The sequence below is a fragment of the Crocodylus porosus genome, unplaced genomic scaffold (assembly GCF_001723895.1).
Source record: "Crocodylus porosus isolate Cpor-Errol unplaced genomic scaffold, CroPor_comp1, whole genome shotgun sequence".
In the NCBI taxonomy this organism is placed as follows: Eukaryota; Metazoa; Chordata; order Crocodylia; family Crocodylidae; genus Crocodylus; species Crocodylus porosus.
Genome location: NW_017728947.1, coordinates 2,876,702 through 2,885,258, shown reverse-complemented (window position 1 = coordinate 2,885,258; position 8,557 = coordinate 2,876,702).

Sequence of the window (8,557 nt, the reverse complement as noted above, 5' to 3'; positions counted from 1 at the left end):
ATGGCTCATTTATCATCTCCCTGATTCCTGTTAATCTCTCTTTATAGGTGTTAATGACCCTCTCTCCTTTTTAATGGTTTTAATGTTTTGCTATTCAACAATTCTTTCTTCTGCAATGTTGCTGTTAACCATTTCTGGTAACATGTCTCTTCCATTTTACAGCCTTGCAGACTGTTTTTAGCTCTAGTTAGAAACTTTAATTCAGGTGTGGTAACATTAACTCAGGTGCAAAAATGACTGACAGCAAAGTATTGGAGCCATGATCAAGATGCTTCAGAAGGCTACATTTTTTTTTTATGAATCTGAATATGAGACATACATTTAACTACAATGCCTATGGGCCTAATATACAATATTTGTTGACTATTTTTTTTGCTTTGTTTTTTGGATTTTATATAAACTTTATATAGATTCTAGCCAATTAATGCACATTCCAATAGTTATATTTGTTTTTGGTTTGAACTTAAACTGACATCAGTAAATCTAGTTTCTCTTTAACTGGAGAAAAATGTGTGTTGTGTTATATGTGATGATTCACCACATCATCTGCACCCCCCTTTCAAAATCTTATATCTGCCCAGGAGTTTGGATCCAAAGCCAAGGGCATCTTTCAAAGAGGAATATTGCCTGCAGCAGAACACTCAGAAATACTGGTCTTTTGAGAGTGGCACTTCAAAGAGATACACTGTATCTAATTACAGTAAAATAAATATCAATTTTAAAACATTTTTAATTCGACCCACGGACTTTCTGATTGGATTCAAGATGACTGTCTTAACTATATAGATAGATTTGTATTTTTATGATTTTTATGCATCCACATGATCTGTAAGCTTCAGAATGTCTATAAACCCAAATATGCGTTATTACAGTACAGAGAATTGGAAGAACAACATAAAGGTGGAAAAAGGGACTGCTTGACCATATCATAATGCAGTAAGGGGGGTGACCAGGCTAAGGGGGGATGACCAAGCTAAGGGGGATGACCAGGACACAAGCCCCAGATGCTGAGTTCGTGAGGGAGGAGGTATGCAAAATAGCACCCCACCTTGATTCTGCCCTGATACTGAACCACCCAGGGTGCAAAAGTGCCTAGCCATACCTCTGCCATAATTATTTTATTACATACAAAAATAAGGTCAACCGCTCTTTTCTGAAGTATACTGCATAAACACTGTAGTGTAATGTCTATACACAAGAGGGCCAGATTAAGACTTCATTTTTATCTTATTGTCTCCATAGTATTTAAACAGGTCTAAACTCCTGTAAAACTTGTAAGTACAGGTAACACAGCTGCCCATATACATATTGTAGCTACATGGGAAAACACACAAGTTTACCTAATAGTAAGAGTAGGTCATTAGAGGTACTTGGTAAATATTCGTAGGCACCAAGTGGTGCTTGATTGGTTGGCATATGGGTATGTAGATCCAGGTATACAGAGGGCCTAGGCACGGTGTGCACAGGTAACTAGAGGGCATATTACTCATGGGCAATCTCCAACAGTTTTAGAGTTTCAAAATAATGTTGCTATAACCCACATGTAAAGATGTTTCTGCAAACAGTCTATCATACATTTTGTTTTGCAAATATACATGAAGCAATGCATTCCCAAAGGGTCCAAGATACTACACTCCTTCCTTGGTACTGCTCCTTAAATCTCTTGTGTGTGAGGCAGCTCCAAGTCTTACCCACTTCTGACTGTCCCTTCCCGAGGAGAAAGCCATCCTTTTTCCTTCCCAGAAGCTCCTATTTGCAGAAGGAGGGGCAGAAATTCCTGAATTATTCATTCTGTCTGGATAGCAGCTATCTGTTGGGCACTTGAGAGGCCTCCTTTCTACCTTGTATCTCTGTGACAAAGTAATTCCAGCAGCCTCCCTTTTCAGTTTTGGTTGTGGTGATTTTACAGCTTTTTTTGGAAAATGAAGTGAGGTTCCTACAGGACAATTTTGGATTGTATCATTCAAAGACTTCCTAGGGCAATAGGCACTGTTGCACCATTCAGGGAAGATGAAAGATGAGCTAAATAGAAGGGATTTGTTGATTTTAGTGATTTCAGCAGGATGCAAATGTAGGGTCCTGGAGAGAGAGTGAGGCAGCAGAGACATATTGGGACCTCCCACATTCCTGCTGTGGGTCTTTACTTGAAGTCCTCCAAACCAAGAGAAATCCATGAATCCAGAAATGATTTAGTTCAGGTTTTAATTATAAATAAACATATTCCTCTCTGGCTTGTAGAATTTAGGTTTACATAAGGCTGTAGAGGCATGTGGTATGTATGTTCAGATACAGAAGAGCGTTGCCAAAAATACTGTCATCTCTGAAGTGTATGTGTCTTCTTTCCTGCAGTTTCTTGCAAATATATCCCTTAGCGTAAAGTATTAGCCCCCTTTCCTTATCCTAAAAGTGCTCCCAGAGTGTTCCATAGAGTCAACAGTTAATGTAATCTAACATGTAGATAAAGGAAGCCCAGAAATAAAGAGTGCCACAGAAAAATGTTTTATATATTTAAAGAGGCTAAGAAATATATTGATTTTTCAGGTGTGGTTGTTAATGTTAATGTAGACCCCTTGGAGCATTTTATCAGTGTTATTCAAATATTGGCATTTATTATTATAACTAAAGCACTGTGGTGTTCTCTTACATTCTTTGAAGGCAATATTAAGATCTGCTGCAGTGAGCAGGCTCGTTTGCTGTTTCTGTAATGTGTTTTTTTTTCTTGCTCCTCTGAATTTAGCTGTGTGATATATTAAATTATCTAATATGTTACCAAAGATGGAAAGATCTATTTAAGCTAAATGAAAATATTGCTCCCAAAACAAATGATTATGAACTGGCCTACTTAAATTAGAAAATGATTTCTAAACATTAGAGACATGAGGTTCTGCAACAGATTTCCAGTAGGACTAGGTGAGGTAAGACACCTATTTTAAAAATGAAACTTTATCAGTTTGTAAAAGAAATTATATGGCACGATCAATGCAACAGGGGACTGGATTTGATGACCTGGAAGAAACCTTCCAGGTATATGTTCCTATGCTTCAGTAAAGTGAAGAAATACCTTTTGCATTAAAAATGTCAGACTTTATATATTCCTCCACATTCTAACAAAATTGATCACATAAAACTCTCCCCCCACCCCATAAACACACACAGAGTGAATGAACATACTGCATCTTCTGTCCTGTCTGGCTGAACTGCATATATACTAGGGGTAGGTGAAGCAGGCCCTATGCAATTCAGATTCAGATTAGGCCCGAATCAGGGACAGTGATTTGATTCATTGATTTGGATCACTGTCCCTGATTCAATTCGGTCAAATCCAGATCTGAAGGTTTGATGCTGATTCAGAGAATCAGAGATTCGGACACAGACACAGCTTTAAATGTTTTTTCTACGTATCTCAAGGTACCAGTGCAGCTTGGGAATGGTGTGATCCTGGGGCAGATGCAGCATCCCACAGAAGTGCAAGGGGTCCCTCCACGTGCTCAGCAGTGAAACTGGAAGTGGACCAGATGTATTTCCGGTCCAATTCCGGGCCCACTGGGGAGCATGTGGGAGCCCCCCCATACCCTCCTGTCTCAGCAATCGACTTCAGGGGGACCCTGGGTGGCCACCCAGACCCAGTAGGTACCAGTCACTGAGCTTGGGCAGGGGTGTGCAGGGGGCCCAGCACGGTCCCCAGCAAACCTAGAAGTGGACTGGAAGTGCTTCTGATCCACTTCCAGGTCTGCTGCCAAGCATGCTGGGGGACCCCTGTGCTTCTGTGGGACACTCCATGAGCCCCACCATCATAGCATTCATGAGCTGCCTGCTACCTAGAGATATGTAGAAAAAACATTTTGAGCTGTGTCTATGTTTGGATCACCAAATCTTTCTGAATCTCTCCAAATTGATTTGGGGGGTTTCAATTTGATTCAGAGAGATTAAGGGATCCTCTGTTTTGATCCAGATTCAGAGATTCAGCCACCGAATCGGGCTGAATCTCCACTGAATTGAATCAGGGACCAAAGTTTTGCACAGCCCTAATATATACCACCCCCACATAGCATCCACTCATGCTCCCCTGCAATTCTAGAAGAGCAACCTGTAATTGTTGCTGGGTCTGCCAGTCTTAGGTGGGGTAAGGCACTGGAAATGAGAACAGAGAGCTTGTCTCTCTTTTGCTTTCAGTGAAACCCACTTTCAACCTTGTAGGCACTCAGCAGTGTGGGAAAGGAAAATGTTTTTGAATGCAAAGATGGGGAAAGACCAGAACTCTGGGAGTGGAGAAGATTTGGATTAGTAGATTTGGATCAGGCACTAAAGGGGTAAAGATTTGAAATAGGAGCCTAATGAAGAGAAATGGAGACCACATGAGGAAATGGAATAGAGACAGAAATAGGATATCAGTGGACTGAGGGAAACTGAAATAAGAGGAAGACCTTTGGTAGGAGGCTTAAACTGGCATGGCAAGGAGACTGGGCCAATTTACCCCTGGCTGCAGGGAGACATGAAGGATCTGTAGGGATCTGAGTTTTCTGTTTGCTGTGGAAAAACATGAAAAAATGAGGATTTTCTCCTTTAGAGGAGAAAAACTCGGGAAATGGCAAGTTTTCTCTTGCAAGGGGTTGCCTGGGGCAGGGGAATGGGATGCAGGGGAAAGGCACATGTGCACAGGCACATGCATGTGGTTTCCAGCCAGCATGGTGGAGAACAGGTCCTACAGCTCCCTCAAGTAAGTCTATGGGGGTGGGAAGACACAGGAGATGCGGTGGTGGGGCAGGGCTACAGCTGGCCTGGAACAGCTCTGGACAGAAGCTGCCTCTGTGGTTCAGTGGGCAGGACCTGGAATGTGAGGGAGGGAGGGAGCACCACTATGGCCACAAAAGTGAGGTGCAAGAGTAGCAACAGCATGGAGTTGCTTCTCTCAGGTGGGTAGGAGGTGCTTCACCTTGCTGGTCATGGTGGTGCAGTGCTCCCTCTTGCACTGGTATCCATCCATGGGTCCACAGAGGCTCACAAATCTGGTGGGGCACATGCCCCGACCCCTCTGATGTGTAACTTGTGCCTACACCCCCTTCCCTTCCTCACATACCCACCCCAATTCTTACACACTGGAGGACTGGGACCTGGGGTGGGAGGAAGCAGGTTGGGAATGAGGGCCACCAGAAGAGCTGGGGGCAATCTGGGCTGGGTGTGATGGGCACTGGCAGGGCCAGGGTGCTGTGGGTCGAGAGTGAGGAACAGGGGCAGGGCACTAGCATATCAGGGCTGTTCAGCAGCACAAGGCAGGGAGGGCAGAGGGAAACAGCTGCTGGACCTGTGTCCTGATAAGTGGAGGGGACAGAAAGGGCTCTGATTTTCCATGATAAAAACCCCAAAACAAATGCCAAAATATATAGATATTTAGAATATATTTTATTATAATGATCGAGGCACTGCTAGGCTTCTAAATTGCTTTAACATTGTAAATTTCTCAATAAAACATGTTCCACTGTTGCATGTTATATGTGATCATATAAATAAAGAATGTCTCAAAAAGCATCTGCACAAAGTGGCTGGCTTGCACAGAGCCTACCATCATTACCTACGCAAGTATTTCCTCTTTATCCCAGTAGTACCATTGACATCAATGAATCTAATTATGCAAAGGATATCGCATGGTAATGTGGATTCTGAGCTCTATAGAGTTAGCTGTCACACAAACTATCGATGTGGATATCATTCCCCAAATTCGCATCATCAAGATGACTAACTGGCCTGCTTGTTTTACCAAGGTGTGCTGCCATGCTTATCATCTTGGAATGCTGTGATATGATATAAAAGAAAAATGCTGTCAAACCTGAGCAACTTGATTTGTCCAGTGCTGAACATCTAATACGTCAGTGGACCAAATATCTATTGACCTCTTTTGTAGTTGTTTTTGTGTTTTATTGACCTGAAAGCCCCAGGAGTCCTTGGTTACCTTGATCTGTTATCTTAATAGTAACTAAAAACTGATATTCAATAGTCTTTTATTGTTCCTTTATTGCATAGCAACATTTTAATTGATTGAAAATTCTTCTCTTGACTTGAAATGACTACAGAAGTCATTTCTGGATGTAGTAAATGTTGGTTCTGTTCTTGCCTAGTCTAGTCTAGTCTAGTCAAGTCTCATCACTGAATAGTTTTTAGCTGAAGGTGTAGTCTTGGAGCAGTAATAATGAGGGAGTGAGAGCATTTGGGATTATTATTAACATGATCTTTTCTTAGCTGAACAAGTCTCCAAATTCGGGTTGTGTATCATCAGAATTGCCAATTAAGATCTAAAGGCAGAATCTTCATTGCCAGTAATATATAAATGAGGTCAACTTCTGCTTGGCTTTTCAGTTCCAGACCTAGCATGAATTACCATCAGAATAATATACTTGAAAACTATTCATAATTGATCTGGAAATCCAAAAGAGATGATGACTAATGAAACTATGGGCAATGCCATATCTATGTAGTCACTTTGTATAGCTGAACCATTCTCTAAGTCTTCATTATAGAAAAATATAGCATTTACTTTTCTGTCTCTTGATTTTTCAGTGGGCACACCTACACGTCTAATTAGTGCTATATGGGTTTTACAGCGCAGTAATTTACTGTGCAGTAAACCTACCGTGGGCAAGCACCTACGTATGAGGCCATTTGGGAGCAGATTTGCTCTTCACAGCACTAGCCTGCTCCTGGTCTTCTCTGAGCCTATGCTGCCTCCCCTGTAGCTGCCAGGGGGAGCTGGAGGCTCCAGTCACAGCTGCCTGCAGCCAGGGACCCTGTTTAAAAGCCAGCTCCACATGGTGCTCCCTGGCCATCTGAGTTTCTAGCTCAGAGCAGTCTGCAATATGCTGGCACAGCCCTCTATGACTCTGTTGCCAGAGCCTATGCCCATCAAGTGATGGCTGCTCCATTCCCATGCCCCAGGAGCAGCGGGGGCATCTATGGGGTGAAGCCCAGGGACAGGCACCCAGTCCCCAGTCTCTAGCTGCACCACAGCTGGTGTGTATGCCATGACAAAGCTGGTGGGCAGGGGCTCACCCGGGGGTGAGGGCAGCTACTGCTCTGCTGGCATGCCTGGCTCCCCCTCCTGCAGCAAGTGGCCAGGGCCAGCAAGACTCACACATGGTGCTGGTTCTGCTATGGGTAGATCCTCTTTTGGGGCCTCACTGGGTTGAGAAGTGGGGATGGACCCAGGCAGGGAAGCCAGCTGGTGGGGGACCTGATCTCTGGAGGCATCACTGCACCTTAGCCCTAGCCCACTGTGGGTCTTGCAGCTGGGTGGCAGACAGTTGCCAGGGGCAGGCTGAGCTCAGGTTGGGGCAGAGCAGTGTCCAGCAACCTGTCCCAGAATGCCTAGTCCACCTGGTCTCTCTCCAGCTTGTGCATGATGTCCTCCACATGCCAGGCCCATGAGTCCACCAGCTGCTCCTCCATCATGGTGACCAACCAGTCCAGCAGCAGGACCAGGTCTTGGGTCTGCTGCTGCCAGAGCTAGTGCATATGGAGGGCCCTGGCTGAGATTGGTGGTGACCCTCATGTTACATACCTGCATGTAGCTGATGGACCTGCAAAGCCAGAAGAAAGAAATAGCTTGTGAGTTTGCAGCATTTCTGAGATAACGTGCACTATACCAGGGGCTGTGTGGTGCCCAGCCTCAGATTGGGTTTGTTGTGCACAGGTGCCCAGGAACCGTGGTAAGTCAGCTGGGCAGGTCCTGGCACAGGCAGCTGCTGGCCAAGCCCCATTTCTCCTCACTCTGCAGGGGCAGGTGGGCTGCTGAGTGCTTGCCACAGGCAGCCTGCCTTCCCAGCTCCCTTCCCAGGCCAGGACAGGCCTGGCTCCTGGCAGCACCTACTGTGGCCCCTCCAAACCCACTCCCCCTTCTCCTCCTGCAGGCTAGGCTGTCTCCTCCATTGCTGCCAGGTCCATGGTTTCTGGGCTAAGGGGGCTCAGGCATCTCAGCTGACTGGGATGTGGATCTGGTGGTACCACCCACCTTCCACCCAGGGGGCATCTCCAGAGGGGGTCCCCCCTGCATGCCGTGTGCTCCAACTGTGCCCCTGGTGACAGTGTCTGGGCACATAATGATGAGTTGTTTGCATGGACCAAGGGGTTACTGACACACTACACCCTGCTGCTGCTGATTGCCATAGTGCCCCAGGCACATCTGAGATCCTGGCACAGGGCTCTGAGCTTTAACAGCGTGGTGGGCAAGCCTATGCTTCCCTGCAATGTTCACTGCTGCCTGGAGATGGACCTGTTCCTGTGCTACATGTCTCTGTCCCCCATAGCTGAGGAGGACACCACATCCAGCATCAATGTGTTTCTCTAGATGTGAGAGCCTGCCTAGTTGAGGAGGCGCTGGCTACTCAATAAAATTCTGCACTGCCTCCTGCCTTTCTGTGTGCCATGGGAGGAACTCCAGGGGCCAGGAGGAGCTCAGCCAGGCTGGGAGGGGACATGGGGCAGGGACACAGGCAGTGGCAGAGGTGGGGAGAGAGGAGGAGAGGGGAGGGCCTTCCTCCCAGTGTGGGGCTTATTGGGTTGACATGGC